General features: G+C 42.9%; 1 protein-coding gene across 2 annotated transcripts in view; it reads right to left on the bottom strand.

Annotated features, from left to right (window-relative positions):
- Positions 1 to 24373, bottom strand: part of THSD4 (thrombospondin type 1 domain containing 4) — a 676681-nt gene that overhangs the window by 233604 nt on the left and 418704 nt on the right. The window lies entirely within an intron of this gene.

Here is a 24373-nt window from a genome sequence, read left to right as displayed (position 1 = left end):
GTGTTATCTTGAGTTGTCTTATTTCCTTACCAAACCCTCACCAGGTGTGACACAGTTACCTTCCAGAGCTATCTCCAGTCTGCCCATGGCCCCCGATTCCTGCTGCCTCTGCCCCATCTGGGTGGGCCTCTACTATCCCTTCCTGACTTTTTGTAGCAAGACCTTGTAACTTCCCTACTCTGGTCTTTCCCTCTCCAACCTTATTCCTCACTGCAACCACTGAGATGCTCCTAAAATGTGAATCTAATCATGACACTCCCCGATTATTTTTTAAACTTATTTTGAAATAATTTTATATTTACAGAACACTTGCAAAAATAATACAGAATATCATGGTTCATCTTCCCCCAGTTCCTTCTAATATGAATATCTTAAATAGCTATGGTACCTTTATGAAAAGTAAGACATTAACATTGATGTAACGATAGTAACTAAAATAAAGACTTTATATATCTCCAGTTTCCCCCCAAATGTCCTTTTACTGTTCCAGGGACCCACATTGCATTTAGTCAACACATCTCTAGTCTCTTCCCGTGTATGACAGTTGCTCAGTCTTTGTTTTCTATGACCTTGACCCTTATGAAGAGTACTGGTTAAAGATTTTGTAGAATGCCTCTCGGTTTGAGTTTATCTGATGTTTCCTCATAATTAGGCTCTGGTTATGGCTTTTGGGGTGGGACACCACAGAGGTGAAGTGCCCTTCTCATCACATTTTTCAGGGGCACCCTATACCAACATTACTGGTGATGCTGACCTTGATCACTTGGTTGAGGAGATGTCGGCCAGGTTTGTCCACTGTAAAATTACTATGATAGTTTTCTTTTTCCATATCCTATTCATTAGAAATGAGTGAGCAAGTCCAGTAGAATTAATCTCCACTTCCTGAAGAGGGAGAATCAAAGAATATTCAGATATCCATCACAATAATTAATACATATTTTGCGGGAGATACTTTGAGGCTACGCAAATATTCTGTTTGGAAAAGTTCTATCCACTAATTTGAATATTCATTGGTAGATCTTGCCTGCAGCACTTATTAACGTAGTTCTCTAAATGTCTATTTTCTGTTTCCCATATACATCTATTAATCAGAATTCATTCATATGGAAGATTTGTCCCTCCTGTCCCTATTTATTTATTAATTCAGTCATCTATTAATTCTTCTCTGTTTCTTAAAACCTTCTGATTACTTTCCATTATGGAGGGAGTCCAAACTCCTTAACATGACACTTGCAAGGCTGCTTACAGTCTGATCTCTTCCTGCCCTTCTAGTCTCCTCTGCCTCCTCTTTCTGTTCACACACACTCCACTGTCCAGACATCCTGAACCACAAGGAATTACCTCTAAGTGCCATGTGTCCTTGTGCTCCATGTTGGTCCTTTTCTCTAGACTATCATTCCCCCAGCCTCAGTGGGCTGGCTCTTGTTGCACTCTACCTCTTTGAAAACTCAGCTCAAATAAGCACCAAATACCGGAAACCACCTACATGCCATTGATAAGAACCAAATGGATAATTTGTGACATCCATAAAATAGGATACTCTGCCTGGAGAATCCCAGGGACGGCAGAGCCTGGTGGGCTGCCGTCTATGGGGTCGCACAGAGTCGGACACGACTGAAGCGACTTAGCAGCAGCAGCAGCAGTAAGATAAAGATTGAGCTTACTTCCTATATAATGATATGAAACATCTCCAAGATTTATTCAGTGAAAAAAGTGGGATACACTACAGTATGATTACTATCCAATTCTTTGTGCATATGTGTTTATAACTGCTTGTATATATATCAGCTATCTGTGGAAGAACACACCTGAGGCTACCCACAATATCTGCTTCTAGGGAGAGGAACTCAGTAGCTTCAGGGCAGAAATGGGGCCAAGACTTATGCCTGTGTAGGCACTTAGTCACATGTGGTTACCAAGCATTTGTGATGTGGCTTTTCCAAACTGTCATCTGTTATACAAAAATATACTTTGTATCAATGTGAAGACTTGGTATGGAAAAAGAATGTGAAATATCTTATTAATATGTTTTTTGTTCAGTAGATGTTGGAAGGATAATTTTATTTTTGCTGGTTTAAATAAAGTATGGTATTACACAACTTGCCTTGTTTTACTTTTTAAGAATGCGACTACTAGAAAACTTTTAAATTACATATTTCTGTTGGACAGCACATCTATATTCCTGTCATACTTAGGGAATTGTCAGAAATGTGAATGCACTGCTATTCCAAAAGTAAATCAAAATGAAGCAATGGTAATAGTAACAGCTAATAATATAAATAAATACTCATACACAAATCTCCCTCCACCAATGATTCATTTAAAGGTCATGTCTCCCGGGAGCTGTGTCTTGACAGGCTCTCCACCCCACTGAGGGCACAGCCCCTGGCCTTCGTCCCTAGGCATTCTCCGATCTGTCCAGTGCAGCATTTATTGTAATTGTTTACTAGTGTATCTGCCTTCATCAGTACAGAGTGAGGCCTTGATGATAGGAAATGTGTCTTCTGTGTCCCCATGGCTCCACGCATAGCCTTGCTCAGCGTGTACTGGATCAGGGAATGAATGCCAGAAAGGCTCCTATAGGAAACTCGCATCTTTTTTGTGACAGAAGAAGAGGTCTTCTAATGGCACATTTTAGATACCACGAAGGGGAAAATGAAAAGCAGAAATTTCCAGAAAGTATATCCCTCTCAGAAATGCAGACAACTGTTAACCTAACTGTTGTGTGACCTTGATATAGAACGTACAAGTGCAGGGAATATGAGTAACCAAAAACAGGGAAAACAAATGTTTTCCTAAAATCACACATTTCATGTAAAATATAATCATATACAACTGTCTGAATAGCAAAGAAGAATAAGCCCATAGCAAATAGCACCTCTAAGGCTATTCTATTTCCTGCAAAGAATGTCCATCCACTTATGAAGGAAGAAGAGAGGCCGTTTTCTCCATAGAGATACAGTATATGTATAGCTAAACGAGTCAGACTATCTTTATTTCCTTAAATATGCTTACACTGGATGGAATGGGGAGAAACAAAATCTCTGTCAAGAAGTTGGCTATTGGTCTGGGAGCAGGTGTTAGTAATTAACTCTCCCTTTGTGTGGACCACGGAGTCATTAAATAGCCAAGGAAGTGGGAATGAGGAAAGCAAAGGGGGAGTTCCCTGCTCCATTCCCCTCAAACACATGGAAAATCATGAAAAGCTACAGCAAAGGAAGGCAGGGGTCCTTCCTTTTCTCCAGTTCCTGCTTCTAACAGACCAAAGCTGACTCCTGTAACCTGGAGGGCAGCTGTGCTGTTAGGCTGAGCACCTTTGGGGGTCACTGAAATGAGGGCGATGCTTCTTGGCTCGGCTTTGAATCGAGACAGGAGCAGGGCCAGAGATGCTGTCAGGGAGATGCTCACACACAGCGCAGGGGCAGGCTCATCCCAGGTCTGAGAGGACATGAGTAGTGAATGCAGACATTGGGACTACTCGTGTTGACCATATTCTTTATTTCAATCATTTACCCTAAGGCAGAGGTTCTCAAACTGTGGTCCCCAGACCAGCAGCTGCAGCACCATCAGGAAGCTTGCTAGAGATGCAAATACTTGGGCCCCACCCAAGAACTACTGACTCAGAGACTCAGGGCGCGGGGCTGCTGGATTTGTGTTGCGCTACATAACAGTTCTCTGTCTAGTAATCTGAATTCAAACTGTATAACTTGAAAGGGTTATTACACTATATTTTATATATTATTAATTAAAACATTAAAACCATTTAAGTAAAAACATACTGCTTATTAAAAACATTTTCTTAGAAAACATGACTGTCTGATACTAAAGCACAGCTTAAAGCTGTAATAATGAAAACAGTGGCAAATAAAACAGGTGCAGGGATAGACATTATTTACATAACTAAACATGCAAAAGGATTTAATGTGCAAACAATGAATCACCACAGATCTGGAAGGAAAGGATGGAAAAGGGTTAGGAGAATGGCTATTTAGTTATTTTCCTAAATAATACCATATGCTGTTAATAAAAATAAACTGCAGGTAGATTTAAGATTTTAATGTGAACAACAGAAGTAAGAAAGCGTTAAAAGAGAAATAGGTCAATATTTCTATATTCTTGGAAGGGGGGAGGACTTTTAAGCATAGCTCTTAAAAAGTCAGAAATCATAGAAGAAAAGATTTGTATGTATTTTTAAGATTCGGTAAATCAAAAATTTGCATACCATTAACACAATTTAGAGAGAAGGCAATGGCACCCCATTCCAGTACTCTTGCCTGGAAAATCCCATGGACGGAGGAGCCTGGTAGGCTGCAGTCCATGCGGTCGCTAAGAGTCGGACACGACTGAAGCGACTGCAGCAGCAGCAGCAGCAACACAATTTAAAGTCAGATACATAGTAGAAAACGTACTTTGCTGGTTTATTTACTTAAAATATCAATACTTATCATGTGCTCAGGCTTGGAGATACTGTGATCAGCAAAAGCAGACTCAATTCCTCTCTTTATGGAGCTTGCTGCCTGGTGCAGGAGGCCAACATTAATGAAACCCAATAAGTAAATTAAAAATTGAATGTGAAAAGGGCTGCAAAGAAAAGATACGTGGTGACACAAGGCTTGTCCTCATTATGGAGACTGGCTTGTGACAGGAGCGACAATGGCTTTCACAAGGACCCAAGAGGAAGCAGGTGTGGATGCAGAGAGAGTGGGTGAGTAAAAGCACAGCATCAGATGAGGCTGAGGACAAAGGGAGGGGCCGCGACAGAGAGTTGCATTCTTTTCCTGATGAGAATCTGTTTGAAAAACACGGTCAGCAGTTACACGACTAGAACTGCACTTTGCAAAAGCCACTCTGTTTATAGACAACGAGCTGAAGAGAGGCGAGAGGCAAGAGTACAGGCTGGGAGGTCAGTGAGAAGATTATGGCTAGAGTCCAGCTGACACGGGATAAGAGCTTAAACCAGGATGGTGAAAAGAAGTGACTCATTTCAAAGGTAATTTACACCATCTATAATGGAAAAGAGTTTGTGTCCACAATAGATTTTTAAAAACTCACAAATCAGAAAATGTCAATTTTAATAGGTAAAGGCTGGAAACAATGTTCAGTAGCAGAGTTGCTAAATGAAGTACAGTATATCTCAAAAGTAAAATCCTATCCAATCATTTAAAGTGACTATGAGATATATTTTATGGGTACATTTTGATATTATACTATAAAAGATAAGAATAGGCCACTGAACTGGAAGAAGAGTTTTCTCCACAGATAATTCAGGGATAACTGGATATCCACAGGCAAAAGAATGAAGGTGGACCTGTACCTCATACCACGTTCAAAAAATTAGCACAAAATGGATTACAGTCTATGGCAGGCAGAATAGGAGTTCTTCAAAGATGACCATGTTCTAATCCTGAGAACATAACAAATACATTACATTACATGGCAAAGGGTTACATGATGTGACAAAGGGTACTTAAGACAACAAATGGAACTAAAGTGGCTAACCCGATTACTTTAAAATGGGAATAGTACCTTGACTATCCAGATGGGTCCAATCTGATCACAAAGTTCTCTAACTGTGGAAGAGTGAGGAAGAGGAAATGGGATACAGCTGTCCTTCCCTCAGTATCCTGGGGGAGTTGTTCCAGTACCCCCAAGGATACCAAAATCCATGGATGTTCGAGTCCCTTATATAAAATCGCATGGTATTTGCATATAACCTATGCACATCCCCTGTATACTTTAAATCATCTCTAGATTACTTATAATGAAGGAGGAGACAGAAAAGGCTCCATCTTGAAAGCAGGACTCCATCTTGGGCCAGACTGTGGATTTTGAGCTATATGCCCAGTATCTATGGAAACGACATATCAACTGGAAAACCAGGCCCCCTGGATGGAAGAGCCCCAGGGCTCATACCTAGACTCTCTGTTACCTAAAAGAATACCCTAATTATCTGTGTAACCGAATAGAATCATAAATTCTATTATGATTATTGGGGTATGACCACAGGCCTATTGATAATTGTCCACTGTTAACTACCTAGGCTTAAGGCATATGAATCACGGGTTAACTTTGATTGTATCTTTCTTTTCCTTTGTTCAAACTAGTTTCAGGGAATTTGGGGAGGTGGGTTTGGGCATGTACACTTAGGGTATATAAGGTTTTCATAAAAACTGGTCAGGGTCCTTGGCTAAGAGGAGACTCTCTGCCTTGGGCCCGCTGGTGTAATAAACTGCACTCCACTATCCGCATCGTCCTTCCGAGTGAGTTTGTTTCCCAGAACACGTGACTACAACATTTGGTGCACTGGCCGGGAAACTCCTCACTTTGAGGAGACAAGTCCCATTTGGGACTACTCCGAGGCTTTGCGGCTCGAATATTCTAGAGGTGGGAAGGGGCCTTGCCCTCTGGAAGGATTCTGCTTCTCAACACCCGGACCTTTCACGTTAACAGGTAGTGGACGGCAGCAGGGGAACTGAGCACTCAGGTGAGGAGGAACCCACCCAGCAGGGTGGAAGGGGGGCCTGATCACCCCCCTGGGAGGGACTAGAAGAGACACGGACCCTCAGGAGCCTGGAATAGGCAGGCGGCAATTGCTTGGTACACAGGTCGACAAGCATGTTAGGGCTTAGGAAGGAAATTTGTGAGGGTCATTTAGGAGGTGGTGTCCACACCGTCTTGGGGAAAATTATTACCAAGCAATTGCCAGGGCATTTTTAGGAGAAGAAACTTGGTGTTTATGTGCTCGTATTCTGCCCTCCCCAAGGAGGTGTCCCATCTGCTGTGAAACTCTTGACCCCCTCGGAATTGTCAGGCTAGAAGGAGGGGGATACATAAATGAGTACGAAATGGCTTTTCCGGAGATGGCCTGGGACGTGGGATATTTAACCCATCTGTATTTTCATCTGCACCTGATCAAGCCCACCAAGGCAGAATGGACTTTAAAAGTTAAGGGAGAAACAGTCTTGGACCACGTGGTGTTTTGGTTCAGCTATGCTGACTGGCAGGTGAAGACAAGCAGATTCCCCTTCTCCCTCTGGGATGTGGCAGGTAAGTCTCTTCTCACCCCAATTAGAAAGGAGGCAGAATGGCATTTTAAGTGTCATTGAGTGGAAATATCAGAAGTACATAGGGTACTGAGAAATTTGTAGACAGAACGGAAAGGAAAAGTAGAAGAAGGTCTGAGAAGGTAAGCAAGATAGGGGGAAGTGAATCTAAGGCAACTGTATTGCAGTGCGTGATTAAAAATTTAAAGAAGGGATTTGGAGGAGACTATGGGGTGAAGACGAAGCCTAACCGCCTCCACATACTCTGTGAGGTTGAATGGCCCCCTATGGGAGTAGGATGGCCACCAGAGAACAGCATGAACTTAAAAATAGTGGAAGCAGTCTAGACAGTAGTCACAGGAGAGCCAGGACACCCGGATCAATATCTATTTATTGACTCATGGCTAGGGTTAGCTCAAGACCCTCCTACTTGGACAAGGTTCTTTATTCAGAAGGGAAAGGGGAAAATATTAATGGCACAAAAATTGATGATGATAAAAAGGGAAATTCTACAGGATTTGACCTGACCCCTCACCCCATACAGGATAATGACATGCCTGCCTCCCAGTGCTCCACCAGGACTGGAGACCGCCTTAATGCCCAATCCAGGGTCAGGTGAAGTCCTTCAGCAGCCACTGCTCTTCTACCAGCTCTCTCGGAGTTCATAGAGCCGCCATTTCAGCAGGCTCTGATCCCAACGATGGAGGCCTCTGCTCAACGGCCCCAGGATTCCACCTCAGGCGGATCTCCTAGATTGTATCCACCTCTCCCAGTGAGCACTGATGGGAAGGGGGAAGAAAACACAGCACTTAGACAGAGGCTGCGCTCCGCCAAGGAACAAGGGGAAAGAACCCCACTACAGATGCCCCTCAGGGAGCTACAACAGCCTCCGGTTCAGGACACATGGGGCACTACCATCAGCCCCCTGGAGCCTATTATTACCAGCCATTTTCCTCTACGGATACATTAAACTGGCAGAGACACACTCCACCGTACTCAGGGGAGCCGCAAGCCATGATTCAACTAGTTTTTGAACCTACCGCCCTACATGGGATGACATGATCCAACTACTAGTCTCCCATTTCAGCCCTGAGGAAAGAAAATGGTTAAGAGAAATGGCACCTGAGGGTACTGCAAACCCACAGCGGTGGGCAGAACTAGCCACCCCCGATGAGAGGCCCAACTGGGACTGTAACGCAGAGGAAGGGTGGGGCCGCCTGGAGAGAGATCGGGTGGCTATTTTACAAGGTCCCAAGAGGAGGCCCAAAAAGCTACGAGTATCGCAAAACCCTCTGGGAAAGAGAATCACCCTGTGAGTTCCGCGAGAGACTGTGCGAGGCCTATAGACTTTACATGCCAATAGACCCAGAGGCTGCCGGGTCTCAGGTGGTGATAAATGCAGCTTTTGTGTCTCAAGTCTACCCTGAAAATGTCAGATGGGGGGACACCAAGTGACTCATGAATTTTTATACATCCCTGAATGTCCAGTACCTTTGTTGTGAAGAGATTTGCTGTCTAAATTGGGGGCACAAGTGACCTTTCCCCCATGAAAGACCCACGTTTCGAGTTGGCTCAACCACCTGTTTACTCTTCCTCTCAGTAACCCCTCAAGATGAATGGAGGTTGCACGATCTCCCAGAAAGGAAACCGGACTGGCTATACAGTCGAGAGAGAGTTAACTCAACAATTCCCTGAGGTCTGGGCGGAAGACAACAACCCCCCAGGCTTGCAAAACAAGTCCCACTGGTAATAGAACTCAAACCCGGTACAATAACATCAGCACCCGCCTTGGGCCTGCCAGACCTTGCTAAGCTGTTTACTCTTTACGTGACTGAAAAGGGCAAGGTGGCTATGGGAGTGTTGTCCCAGAAGATGGGGACAGGGGACAGACCCGTGACTTATCTCTAATCAGCTGGACAGTGTTGCCACTGGGTGGCTGGGATGCTTACGTGCAGTTGCTGCGTTTGCCTTACTGGTCTGGGAGGCAACCAAGCTGACTTTAGGCCAAGATTTGTTCGTAAAAGTCCCGCATGAGATCAACACTCTCCTGCGAGGGGACCCCCATAAATGGCTGTCAACATCCCGGATTACTCAATACCAGGGACTGTTATGTAAGAACCCCCATGTTACTACTGAGCCTGTCAGGCCCTGAATCCGGCCACTCTCTTTCTTGTGGGAGAAGGTGGGCCCTCACATGATTGCATGGAAATATGCCAGCAGACCTGGCTTGAGAGACCAGCCAATCCCGGACCCAGAATTGGTCCTGTACGCCAATGGCACCAGCCTGGTGAAACAAGGACAGTGACTGCTGGGATATGCAGTAGTCATGGGAGAAACCATCGCTGAGGCTGGCTCTCTGCCATCACACTGGTCCACTCAACGGGCCAAACTGTATGCTCTAATCCCGGCCCTCCAGCTGCCAAAAGGTAAGAAGAAAAACATTTACACAGACTCCAGGTATGCTTTTGCCACATTACAGGGCTCTGTATAAGGAGAGAGGCCTTTGAGAGCTAGTGAAAGAGATATTAAAAATAAGGAAGAAATTAAGACCCTTTTAGATGCTGCCTGGGAACCAGAAAGGGTTGCAGTGCTGAGGATGTCAAAAAGAGGATATCCCCTGGGCTCAGGGAACAGACTGGCAGATAAGACTGCTAAACAAGCAACCGAGGGCTTGGGGGTGACAAGTGAAGCCCCTATTAAAGCTATCGTATTGGCAGAGCTGCCTGAGCTAACACTGCTGCTGCTGCTAAGTTGCTTCAGTCGTGTCCGACTCTGTGCAACCCCATAGACGGCAGCCCACCAGGCTCCCCCGTCCCTGGGATTCTCCAGGCAAGAATACTGGAGTGGGTTGCCATTTCCTTCTCCAATGCATGAAAGTGAAACGTGAAAGTGAAGTCGCTCAGTCGTGTCCGACTCTTCGCGACCCCATGGACTGCAGCCTACCAGGCTCCTCCGTCCATGGGATTTTCCAGGCAAGAGTACTGGAGTGGGGTGCCATTGCCTTCTCTGAGCTAACACTGCTGCTGCTGCTGCTGCTAAGACTCTCCAAAATACAGTGAAGCCCAAAACCAACTAGCCAAAGCAGAAGGGGCCATCAAGACTGAAAAGGGATGGTGGGAATTGCCAAATTATTAGTACCAGAGGAGCTGGCACCCACTCTGGTAAGCCAAACACATCATGCGGCCCATCTAGGCCATGATAAACTGGAAGATCCAATTTGAAAATATTTATTGGTTGCCCGCCTCTCTTTCCTATGCAGGACAAAATCTCAGAACTGCACTGCCTGCTCACAGGTCAATGCTGCCTCTCGGCACAGACAGAAACCTCCAGGGATTCAACTAAAAGGCATGCTGCCCTTTGAACACCTAGAAGTGGACTTCACTGAAATGAAACCTCACCGACACTACCATTACTTGTTGGTCATAGTATGTATGTTCTCGGGATGGGTAGAAGATTTTCCTACCCCGACTGAAAGAGCATCAAAAGTAGCCTGGTGCCTGTTTGCTGCTGCTGGTAAGTCACTTCAGTCGTGTCCGACTCTGTGTGACCCCATAGATGGCAGCCCACCAGGCTCCGCCGTCCCTGGGATTCTCCAGGCAAGAACACCGGAGTGGGTTGCCATTTCTTTCTCCAATGCGTGAAAGTGAAGTCACCCAGGGAGATAGTTCCCAGATTTGGATTTCCTACCAGCATTGGATTGGACAATGGCCTGTCTTTTGTAGCTGATTTAGTATAACAAGTAAGCAAAACTTTAAACATCAAGTGGGAATTACATACAGCATATAGGCCCCAAAGTTCTGGGATGGTTGAAGGAATCAGCTGGACACTTAAAGAGATACTCTCCAAGTGGATCTTAGAGACTGACTGTTCTGGGTGGACTTGTTTCCAATGGCTTTGCTCAGGATGACCCCACAGTCCCATGGCTCTTCTCTGTACAAAATTGTGCATGGGAGTCCCCCTCCCATAATAAAACAGGTGTCAAGAAATTTGCCTCAGGTAAGGGGAGATGAGATTTCATAGCAGATGGAACAAGTGGGTAAAGTAATAAATCAGGTAACTAAGTTTGAACAAGAAAGGGTGGTATACCCCCTTGGGGAAGAGATTCAAGAATTTGTGCCCGGGGATCAGGTGTGGTCAAGGACTGGAAACACGACTCCTTGGCCCCACATTGGAAGGGTCCATATACTGTTGTTCAAACCACTCCTACGGCAGTTAAAGTTGCAGGTGTCACTCCCTGGATCCTCCACACGAGGGTGAAGAGAGCATACCATGCAGAACTGGAGGACGCCGAGTGGACTACACAAAAGGACCCCACTGATCCCTGTGAAACCAAGATCATCTTAAAGAAGAAAAAGAGGTGAAGCTCTACAATCAATTGCTGCTACAAGGACTTGCTAGTATCATCTTGAGACTAACTATAGTTTCAGTACAAAGAGGGATCTCTGCTATAATTAAAGTTGAATGTTGTGTATATATTCCTGATTTATCTGGTTATATATCAGCTACCCTAGATGACATGAAAGGTCAGGTAAAAGTTATGTCTGATGATAATCTTCCTTTTTGGACTTCAGTCCTATCTTGGGTGAAGGGTGACTGGTGGAAAACTATGTTTACCACTGTAGCAGTTGCCTTGATAGTTCTGCTTTGTGGACCCTTTATTTTACAATGTATTATGATCTTTGTAAGGCAAGAATTGGAGAAGGAAATGGCAACCCACTCCAGTGTTCTTGCCTGGAGAATCCCAGGGATAGAGGAGCCTGGTGGGCTGCCGTCTTTGGGGTCGCACAGAGTCGGACACGACTGAAGTGACTTTGCAGCAGCAGCATGAACTTTGTAACCCAAAGGTTGATGTCGGTCCCCCACATTGGAGGTCGGAGAGTCAGGGTGCAATATATCCCTATGAATGATGCTCATACTATGAGTTAAGAGCATCAAGAAGGGGAATGAAGGAGAAAACAGACAGAATAGGCTCCATCTTGAAAGCAGGACTCCATCTTGGGCCAGACTGTGGATTTTGAGCTATATGCCCAGTAACTATGGAAATGACATACCAACTGGAAAACCAAACCCCCTGGATGGAAGAGCCCCAGGGCTTGTACCTAGGTTCTCTGTTACCTAAAAGAATACCCTAATTATCTGTGTAACCGAATAGAATCATAAATTCTATTATGCTTATTGGGGTATGACCACAGGCCTATTGATAACTGTCCACTGTTAACTACCTAGGCTTAAGGTATATGAATCACGGGTTAACTTTGACTGTATCTTTCTTTTCCTTTGTTCAGACTAGTTTCAGGGAATTTGGGGAGGTGGGTTTGGGCATGTACACTTAGGGTATATAAGGTTTTCATAAAAACTGGTCAGGGTCCTTGGCTAAGAGGAGACTCTCTGCCTTGGGCCCGCTGGTGTAATAAACTGCACTCCACTATCCGCATCGTCCTTCCGAGTGAGTTTGTTTCCCAGAATGCATGGCTACAACAATAACACCTAATACAATATAATTGCATGTAATTGATTGCTATAATGTGGCAAACTCAAGTTTTGCTTTTTTGGACTTTTTTGAAATGTTATTACTAAATATTGTCTATCTTCAGTTTATTGAACTCATGGATGCAGAACCAGTAGCTATTGAAGGTTGACTATAATTTGATGTGAGAAGAATTCAACACATCTTTGTTGGCTTTGAAAAAAGAGCCATGAGTCCATGAATGTGGATAGTCTCCAGAAAAGGAACAAAATAGGAATCTCTAGAGCCTCCACGTGGAATGCAGCCTGTTGACACCTTGATTTTAGACTAGTGAGATCCACTTCAGACTTCTAACCTCCAGAACTGTATAAACATAAATTTGTGTTACTCCAAGCCACCGTTTGTGTTAGTTTACAGCAGCCATAAGACAGCCATATATAGATCTAAATGTAAGAGCTAAAACTGTAGAACTCTTAGAAGAAACACAGAAGTAACTTCATGACCTTGTGTTAGCTGATAGTGTGGTAGATAAGATACCAAAAGCACAAGTGACAAAGGAAGAAATAAATGGGACTTCATCAAAATGAAAGACTTTTGTTCTGCTAATAATAGAAAGTGAAAACACAAACCACAGACTGGGTGAAAATATTAACATATCATATGTCTGATAAGACCATCTGCACGGAAAGGAAATGCAAAAAAGCAAAATGGCTGTCTGAGGAGGCCTTACAAATAGCTGTGAAAGGAAGAGAAGCAAAAAGCAAAGGAGAAAAGGAAAGATATTCCCATTTGAATGCAGAGTTCCGAAGAATAGCAAGGAGAGATAAGAAAGCCTTCCTCAGCAACCAATGCAAAGAAATAGAGGAAAACAACAGAATAGGAAAGACAAGAGATCTCTTCAAGAAAATCAGAGATACCAAGGGAACATTTCATGCAAAGATGGGCTCGATAAAGGACAGAAATGGTATGGACCTAACAGAAGCAGAAGATATTAAGAAGAGGTGGCAAGAATACACAGAAGAACTGTACAATAAAGATCTTCATGACCCAGATAATTACGATGGTGTGATCACTCACCTAGAGCCAGACATCCTAGAATGTGAAGTCAAGTGGGCCTTAGAAAGCATCACTACGAACAAAGCTAGTGGAGGTGATGGAATTCCAGTTGAGCTATTTCAAATCCTGAAAGATGATGCTGTGAAAGTGCTTCACTTAATATGCCAGCAAATTTGGAAAACTCTGCAGTGGCCACAGGACTGGAAAAGGTCAGTTTTCATTCCAATCCCAAAGAAAGGCAATGCCAAAGAATGCTCAAACTACCTCACAATTGCACTCATCTCACACGCTAGTAAAGTCATGCACAAAATTCCCCAAGCCAGGCTTCAGCAATATGTGAACCGTGAACTTCCAGATGTTCAAGCAGGTTTTAGGAAAGGGAGAGGAACCAGAGATCAAATTGCCAACATCCTCTGGATCATGGAGAAAGCAAGAGAGTTCCAGAAAAACATCTATTTCTGCTTCATTGACTATGCCAAAGGCTTTGACTGTGTGGATCACAATAAACTGTGGAAAATTCTGAAAGAGATGGGAATACCAGACCACCTGACCTGCCTCTTGAGAAACTTGTATGCAAGTCAGGAAGCAACAGTTAGAACTGGACATGGAACAACAGACTGGTTCCAAATAGGAAAAGGAGTATGTCAAGGCTATATATTGTCACCTTGCTTATTTAACTTATATGTAGGGTACATCATGAGAAACGCTGGGCTGGAAGCAGCACAAGCTGGAATCAAGATTGCCGGGAGAAATATCAATAACCTTAGATACGCAGATGACACCATCCTTATGGCAGAAAGTAAAGAGGAACTAAAAAGCTTCTTGATGAAAGTGAAAGAGGAGAGTGAAAACATTGGCTTAAAGCTCAACATTCAGAAAACTAAGATCATGGCATCTGGTCCCATCACTTCATGGGGAACGGATGGGGAAACAGTGGAAACTGTGTCAGACTTTATTTTTTTGGGCTCCAAAATCACTGCAGACAGTGACTGCAGCCATGAAATTATAAGATGCTTACTCCTTGGAAGGAAAGATATGACCAACCTAGATAGCATATTAGAAAGCAGGGACATTACTTTGCCAACCAAGGTCCGTCTAGTCAAGGCTATGGTTTTTCCCGTGGTCATGTATGGATGTGAGAGTTGGACTGTGAAGAAAGCTGATCGCTGAAGAATTGATGCTTTTGAACTGTGGTGCTGGAGAAGACTCTTGAGAGTCCCTTGGACTGCAAGGAGGTCCAACCAGTCCATCCTAAAGGAGATCAGTCCTGGGTGTTCATTGGAAGGACTGATGCTGAAGCTGAAACTCCAATACTTTGGCCACCTCATGCGACGAGTTGACTCACTGGAAAAGACTCTGATGCTGGGAGGGATTGGGGGCAGGAGGAGACGGGGATGACAGAGAATGAGATGGTTGGATGGCATCACCAACTCTATGGACATGAGTTTGAGTGAACTCCGGGAGTTGGTGAAGGACAGGGAGGCCTGGCGTGCTGTGATTCATGGGGTTGCGAAGAGTCGGACACGACTGAGCGACTGAACTGAACTGAACTGAACTGAGTCAAGGCTATGGTTTTTCCAGTGGTCATGTATGGATGTGAGAGTTGGACTGTGAAGAAAGCTGAGCGCCGAAGAATTGATGCTTTTGAACTGTTGTGTTGGAGAAGACTCTTGCGAGTCCCTTGGACTGCAAGGCGATCCAACCAGTCCATCCTAAAGGAGATCAGTCCTGGGTGTTCTTTGGAAGGACTGATGCTGAGGCTGAAACTCCAATACTTTGGCCACCTCATGCATAGAGTTGACTCATTGGAAAAGACCCTGATGCTGGGAGGGACTGGGGGCGGGAGGGACTGGGGGCAGGGAGAGAAGGGAACTACAGAGGATGACATGGTTGGATGGCATCACCGACTCAATGGACATGAGTTTGGGTGAACTCCGGGAGTTGTTGATGGACAGGAGCTGCGATTCATGGGGTCACAGAGTCAGACACGACTGAGCAACTGAACTGAACTGAAATGATGTCTGATGGGATATATTCAGAATATACAAAAATTCCTAAACTTGATAATAAAAAGGCAATCCAATTAAAAAAGTCAAAGGACTTGAATAGACACTTCTCCTCCAAAATATACAAATGACCAATAAGCACATGAAAAGAGGCTCAACGTTATTATTCATCAGGGAAATGCAAATCAAATCCACAATAAGATATCACGTCATACAGAAATACAGGCAATAGTAAATGTGTGTGAGAATGTGGAGAAATCAAAACACTCACACACTACTGGTGGTAAAATATAAAATGGTGCAGCTCCTTTGCAAAACAATCTGGCAGCTGCACTATAAAGAGAAATGTAGAATATCCATATGTCCCAGCAACTCCAATCCTAGTTATACCCCTAAGAGAAATGAAAATATATGTCCACACAAAAATTTGTACATGGATACTCCTAGCAGCATTATTCATAACAGCCAAAATGTGGAAACAACTCCAATGTTTGTCACCTGATGAATGAATAAAAATACCCAAACAATGGAACAGTATTTTGCAATAAAGAAAAATGAAGTGCTAATACAGGCTACAATATCATGCCTTTCAAAAATATTATGTTAAGAAAAAGTTCTAATGAGGTGGATGAAACTGGAGCCTATTATACAGAGTCAAGTAAGCCAGAAAGAAAAATACCAATACAGTATATTAACGCATATATATTGAATTTAGAAAGATGGTAACGATAACCCTGTATACAAGACAGCAAAAGAGACACAGATGTATAGAACAGTCTTTTGGACTCTGTGGGAGAGGGCGAGGGTGGGATGATTTGGGAGAATGGCATTGAAACATATATATTATCATATGTGAAATGAATTGCCAGTCCAGGTTCAATGCATGATACAGGATGCTCGGGGCTGGTGCACTGGGATGACCCAGAGGGATGATATGGGGAGGGAGGTAGGAGGGAGGTTCCGGATGGGGAACATGTTTACACCCGGGGTGAATTCATGTCAATGTATGGCAGAACTAATACAATATTGTAAAGTAATTAGTCTCCAATTAAAATAAATAAATTTTTAAAAAAGAAAAAAAAAAGAAAAAGAAGCTAGTCACAAAGCCCCGTTTTTAACTGATTCCATTTATACAAAATATTCAGGATAGGTAAATTTATAGAGACAGAAAGTATATTGGTAGTTTCTTAGTCCTGAGGAGTGTGGGAAGAAATGGACACATTGGGGTGATGAAAATTTCTGAAAATTAGGTTGTGGTGACTGTTGCACAACTGTGAATACACTGAACTATGGTGCTACATACTTTAAATGTGTGAATAGTGTATGTGCATTCTTTTTAAGAAAAAAAATTGTTTAAGTATACCATAATATGGCATCCTTAATTCTGTTCTGGGTAAACATAAAGGGTGATTTTTTTTTTTTTTGGCCACACTGTGTGGCAGGCGGGATCTTAGGTCCCTGACCAGGGATTGAATCTGTGCCCTGTGCAGTGGAAGCAAGGAGTCTTAACCACCGGACCACCAGGGAAGTTCCATCACGTTCCTGTTTTTAAATTTTTAGTTATTTTTCTACAATCGGCAGCAGAAGAATAAATGTAGTTAAAAAAAAAAACAAAATTATTTCACTTGGAAAAAAATGGGGACTATAACAATAAAAATGGGAAAGATTATGAAATAGTCAATTCACAAATGAAGATATACAAATGCAGTACGAAAATGGAAGATGAAAAGCAAGTTAACATTATTGATGGCCAAAGAATTACAAAACCAAATAACATCATACCATGTTCACCTGATAACAATTTTCGTGAATGGCAATACTCACTCTAGGCTTCCCTGGTGACTCAGATGGTAAAGAGCCCGCCTGCAACGCAGGAGATCTAGGTTTGGTACCTGGGTCGGGAAGATCCCCTGGAGAAGGGGATGGAAACCCACTGCAGTATTTTTGCCTGGAGAATTCCATGGACAGGGGCGCCTGGAGAGCTGCAGTCCACGGGGTCGCACAGAGTTGGACATGACTGAACAGCTAACACTGTGCCCACTGTGGGCAAGAGTTCAGAAAAATGGGCAGTCTAACGTAAGGCTAGGAGAACGCAAATCTGAATAGGCGCTCTAAGAGCTGTGCGTCTCAAGCTTTTAATGTGTGCTCAGAAGAGCAACCAGTTACTTCTCACCCTCAACCAGCTTTCCGCCTTCAAGTCCCAACCCTACTTTACCTCTCTTTCTTTTTTAGCTCTCTTTCTCTCCCTCCTCTCAGCATAAAAGCTAAGCTGGCAGAAAGTGTATCAAGGCCACACCTAGACAGGGAGTGCTGACTTCTGTTAACCTCAACTTCCTGGAACCAGCAACAATCTTGGCATTGAATATAACGAGCCCCCAAGATGTCGAAACAGCCTTCTGAAGGCTGGTAATTGGCTCTGCTCGGGTATTTCCCCCAGCTTGAATGTAGAACTTTTTCATTTTTTAGTAATAATTTCTATCTGGGTCTTTTATTTTTTTTTCCCCATATAAAGGATTTGAAGAAGATAACATGATGGCTGTAGCTACCAGTAAAAAGAAGCAAGAAGAAGCCAGTATAAATTGTAAAAGTAGATACCATAATTAAAAGCAGTTTAGTACCAACTGATGTGGGGTAAATAGCTAGATACTTTACAAGCCTCTGAGGGTGATAATTCTAGTTCTTAAGAATAATTCCAAAGGAAAACCCAATAAAACAAATCATTAAGAAAGAGGTCAAGATTTCAATAGTTACTGTGCATGTTATTTAATATTTATTGTGCCAGGCATTAGGTAGGAGGTAGACATGATCTCCATTTAATCCTCAAATCCTATGGATTAAGTATCACTGGGAAAGGTAAAATTATTTTCCGTATGGTTTAAGAAAACATAAAAGTATATAGAATACTTTAGAAATGTTTTTAGATTTGTAACTCCTGAATTTCTAATAATTTAGAAAAAACAATTACCTCTATTTCTCCTGTTTAACTGAGCTTTCCCTTTGCAGCCCAGCACCTGGCATCAGGAGTGTTTAATCTAATTTAAAACACAATAAATGTAGTTAATCACTAACCCTGGCTTTCAGCTGAAATTGTTAGGCAAAAAAATCAAATAGACTTCTTGCTGATAAAGAACCTTGTTTCACAGTTCTTATGATCAATATACACAGCATATTTCTGAATAGATAGGCCACATAGTTAGTCTTTAGGCAATTATGAAATTTGTTTTCCCACAGTAATGAAATATAAAAATGGTGCTGTCATATTCAGAAAAGTGTCAAGTGCCAGTGCAAAGAGAACGTTTTTAAAATTCACCTCTTGTATCATCAAGTTCATTACTTAGGGTGGTGGCAGCTGCTGTAATAGATAAACCTTGAGGTTTTAATGGCTTAATTGAGAGTTTATTTCTCATTTGGGTAAATTCCAGATGGTGGGGCAAGCAGCACTCTGCTCTGCATGGCCACTTAGGACATCCAGGCCTCAGCACATGGTAACCAGGGTCACCCCAGACATGGACATCCCGCTGGGAGATGAAGAGGGGAGAAAGCGGAGGATCATTAGGACTGGCCCACCTTCTACTAGTCACATCAAACTGCAAGAAGCCTAGTAAATATGACTGATCTGTGGGCCCAAGAGAAAGAATCACAGGTCTGGTGGAGGGTTCATCGCTGTTGCCTGCATTATACAAGAGTGTGATGTGTATTTGTAGTTAGGTATAGATGTGAGAGTTGGACTGTGAAGAAAGCTGATTGCCGAAGAATTGATGCTTTTGAACAGTGGTGCTGGAGAAGACTCTTGAGAGTCCCTTGTACTGCAAGGAGATCCAACCAGTCCATTCTAAAGGAGATCAATCCTGGGTGTTCATTGGAAGGACTGATGCTGAAGCTGAAACTCCAATACTTTGGCCACCTCATGCGAAGAGTTGACTCACTGGAAAAGACTCTGATGCCGGGAGGGACTGGGGGCAGGAGAAGAAGGGGACGACAGAGAATGAGATGGCTGGATGGCATCACCGACTCGATGGACATGAGTTTGAGTGAACTCCAGAAGTTGGTGATGGACAGGGAGGCCTGGCGTGCTGTGATTCACGGGGTCGCGAAGAGTCGGACACGACTGAGCGACTGAACTGAACTGAACTGAGCTTGAATAGCTCAGGTTTATGCCCTGCTATGTATGAGGCTTAAATGTCTGTTTTGTATCCAGATTTTCTCCTGCCTTCACTTCATTTCAGTCCAGCCAAGAAACATAATGAATTCACTGAAGAAGCATGTCTCATCATCCCATCATTTGATGCTCAGATTCTTCAGTTTCAGAAACAGAAGCTTCAGCTTCAGTGAGGGAGTTACTGCTTATTCTACGTGGTGCAGAGAGGTAAGGAAATGAAAACCTAGTGCCTACTCTATGCTGCCACTTGACAGACATGATGTTATTTAATTTTAATAAGAAAGGAATTTTTTGAAAATTACTTAGTTGCAGGGCTTCCAGCTGGCACAGTGGTAAAGAATCCATCTGTCAATGCAGGAGATACAACAGACTCGGATTCAATCCCTGGGTCGAGAAGATCCCTGGAGTAGGAAATGGCAACCCACTCCAGTATTTCTGCCTGAAAATCTCTATGGACAGAGGAACCTGGCAGGCTGTAATCTGTGGGGTCGCAGAGTTGGACAGGACTGAGCACACACACGCTACTACTACTTAGTTGTAAAAAACTTAGCTCTTTTAATAAGAAGACTCAGTTTTCTTAAATAATCAAAGATCAATGAAGAATACACAAAGCACTGGAAACCATTTTGATAAAACCCAGAATCTTTCTTGGCTGATTACTTAGAAGGTAAAGAAAAACCTTTCACAGTCTCATGAAGGACAGATCAATAGTCCAAGAAAACTTTCTTATTTTAACAGATGAAAGAAAATTGTTTGAGTTTTATATAAATATACTATTGATATTAAAGCTTATTTTTTTCAAGTCACTTTAGAGCTCTTTTACATATTAATATTGGCAATACCCTGTGGAGCTAGAATAACATCACATATACATAACATATCCATGGACATGCATAAACATAGAGACAGACACAGGCACCCTATAGTTTTTGTTCCAAAACCTTAACCATGAATCAGGTACAATAAATACACAACTCACTAGTTTATGAATAACAGTTGAATCCAAATTGCTTCTTTGGCAGATAGAACAAGCTATGGTTACCCACTCACATGGCTAAAGCTTTTTATATTTTACTTTGTGGAGAAGACTTTTTTATTGAAGTACAGTTGATCGACAGTGTTACATTAGTTTCAGGTGTATGATATGGGAAGTCAATATTTTTATAGATTATACTCCATTTAAGGTCATTATAAAATATTGACTATATTCCCTGTGCTATACAATATATCCGTGTATAGTAGTTTGTACATTGTAGTTTGTACCTCTTAATCCCCTGCCCCTATCTTGCCTCTCTCTTCTTCTCTCCCCTACTACTAACCACTAGCTCATTCTCTGTGAGTCTGTTTCTGTTCTATTTGTTTGTTTTATTTTTTAGATTCCAGTATAAGTGGTAAAATATGGTATTTATCTAGAGAAAGGAGTTTTATTTCCATTTGCTGGGTGAGAAAGCTAAGGCTCACAGAAGTAGACAGCTCTGCCAAGGTTGTGGTAGTAGGAAAAAGTGGACCTCCATTTGGCTGTTGCCTACGTCCAAATACTTTCTCCTGTATCACCGTTTCCTGTGAAGCCAAGCATTCTTAGGTGACACTGCAGGAAGGGGAGGTTCCTGACAAGGGCCAGGACTCTCAGAATCGAGGAGCCCTCTCTACAACAACACCCACAACACATGGGTGAGAGCACCTGCCTTGAATCCTAATCACTGACCCTGACAACGGTAAAGGTGGAGGGATGAGGGGATTTTCCAAGTTAGTTGCGCTCCATTTTCAACTTTTGTGGTTTCCAGTAATAATCACTTTAGAAAGTTGGGTATATATCTGAGAGCAAGAGATTTCAAGGTATTCTTCATTCTTACTAAAGGCAATGTTCCTAGGCTTGAACCTAGGCTATCTCAGACAATATATTATAGCATAAACAGAAAAATGGATGGAGATCAACAATATCTGAATAATGTCCATGAAGAAAATTCAACATAAGAATAGTAAATGTGAACTGAAGTGTATCTGTGTGTGTGTGTGTGTGTGTGTGTGTTGACATCACTGGTAATAGAGCAGTGGTCTGTAAACTTTTTCTATGTGTCTGGAACACTATTTTAGGTACTCAAATTTGAGGCTGTTCACTTGAAGGACTTCAAAGGTGAACACTAGGCAGGGAAAAAAAAAACCTTCAGGAAGTTCAAAACACTTTCCATAGTTGTCACACTATTTTCTTTTGTGGCCCTGCATTCAGGAGGAACTGCCTGCTGCCCTGACCACATGCTTTTTTATATTCACAAGAAGCATTTGCATACTGCGGTAAAGGACCGTATTCCACACGTGTGAGCTTGATGCGACACAGAAAACTATGCCTCATTCTGTGCCACGTCGCATAGCCTGTTCCGTTCAACGCACCATCGGACAGGCGCTGTAAGAGAATCTGCTCTAGGAGGAAGAAAAATAAATCCATTCTATCCAGATCAAAATTTGGCAGAACACCCAAGTGCCACAATGACACAATAACCCACACTGGTGGCTGCAGGGATTCAGGTCACCTAATTAGAAATGTGTCGAATAAAAGTCACAAGTGCAAGTGACTTATTTGTGCAAGTGAAATATTAAGCTCCCTTTCACATATACAGTCCTTCACCAGGCCCATAAACATGCCAAGAGAGATTCAACATCATGTTTCAAGTACAACACTAAAGAAATAGTTTCTTTCAGGAACAAAAAAGCCAATGCAACGTTAAAAAAAGAATCACTTTACTAAGCCCAAGAACAGCACAATAAAATTGCCAAGAACTCTACTCGGTAGACCTTTAAGCGACTGTCTCCTAACAAATACTCTGCCTGTGCCAGTGATGTGTGATTTAAGAGAGGAAATACTTAGGGGCTTAAGAGACCTTTGCAGGGAGCCTGGAAGCTGGCTGCAAGTTTGAAGACATCTGCATTCCCTGGAATCTAGGTTCATTTCTCTCTGGGAACCACCAGGATGTAGAGTCCATAAACTGTGATTTTTAGAAGGTCTCTGAAGTAGGCAATGAATCAGAACAAAATGAAACTCAGTGCAAGTAGGTAGCAATTTATCATGGCTTTGTCCCCAGTATATGCAAGAAAATTCAGACAGAGGCAATGGCATAGGGATGGGTCACTGAAAACACTTTAAACTTGATAATGTATCCAGAAGCAGAAGGAAGCTGAACAGGGTTGTTTCTCATTTCCTTGGCTCAGCGACTATTTCCTGGGTGTCTGCATTGCGCGGGTGTTAGAAGCTTCTAGATGAATGAGATACACTTCTGTGCTCCAGGGGCTCCAGGGAACAGAGAGAAGGCACTGCCTCTGTGGTAAGATGTCAAGGCAGAGCCGTGGTCTCTTAGAGCTACTCAATGGCTCTCGCTGAGGTTTTCTACTGCACTTGTGGGACCAGTGAAATTTTTCTGCTTCTCAAAAATCCCAACTGATTCTGACTTTTCAGCATGATTTAGGACGTAGACTTCTGTGTCTGGGTCCTGTTTCCTCACAGTTGGAACGTTCTGTACACTGACTGTGATAACGGTAGCCAGTTATTTCTAACTCATTGCTTGGGAAAACATCCCACTAATACATAAAATCTTTGCATGGAGTTCTTTCTGCGTTGTAAATCTTATAACCAACTTGCGACCTCATAGTTTGAATAAATGTATCCACAGGCAATTTTCAACCCCCGTCTGCCCCCAATGGCTCTGAGCCCAGACCTGACCTTGTCTCTCTGTATCCTCTGCTGTCTTCTGCATAATTCCATCTGCAAGTCTTATCAACATTTGAAATCCAAAACATCTACAATCAGATTCATAATCTGGTAGTTATGAATGTCAGTTTTAACGTTAGACTGCTTGGAGTCAAATTCTGGTTGCACCACGCCCCAGCTATGCATCCTTGGGTAAGTAACTTTATCTCTATGTACCTCTGGGTCCCATTTATAAGATCTGATGATTGATGGTACCTATCCCTGATGGCTGTCATGAGAATTAAATGAGATATTGTGTGTGAAACACTTAATGTGGTGTCTGATGCATATTAGCAGCTCAGTAAACATTCGCTTTATTTTTTTTTAACTATTCATTGCAAAATTGATATCCATAATTTTCTCATTGGCACCAGTCGTTCTTCTCTACATGGGGCAGGGGTTGCTAAAGACAGGAGTGGCTTCTGCCAGTTGTGTCAGGATCTGTAAGTTTGGGAAAGGCTGTCCCCCAGAAGTCCCCTTTAGAGAACCACGGTGTACTTGAGCATGTCGAAAGCTCAAAGAAGCACTGCAGAGAAGCCTGCTCAACCTTGGTCAATCCCGTGTTTCTCAAATGTGTTTGTCTATAGAACAATTTCCAGTATTTTACAACACGTGTTTTGGGGAAACATATGTTAGTGTTGCACTAAAACCTTTCTTTGATTCACCACACATGCAGGAGAAAAGTAATGCAAATTCTTTCATATGTCTCCTGATTCCAACCCCTCTTCTTTATTCCCATGCTCCACCCCCGTGAACCCTGCCGCCGCCAATCCAGTTCCTCATTTCCTCGGTTCCAGACTAAGGCTAGAGCATCCAGGGAGCCCACCCTCTCCATCCTACTCCCCTTGTCAAATTACCTTCCTAAGACATCAAACTGACATCATGGCATATGGTCCCATCACT

Source organism: Moschus berezovskii, chromosome 9, assembly GCF_049115385.1.
Source record: "Moschus berezovskii isolate FMDL1 chromosome 9, NW_MosBer_1.0, whole genome shotgun sequence".
NCBI lineage: Eukaryota > Metazoa > Chordata > Mammalia > Artiodactyla > Moschidae > Moschus > Moschus berezovskii.
This window is presented reverse-complemented; position numbering and strand designations above follow the sequence as displayed.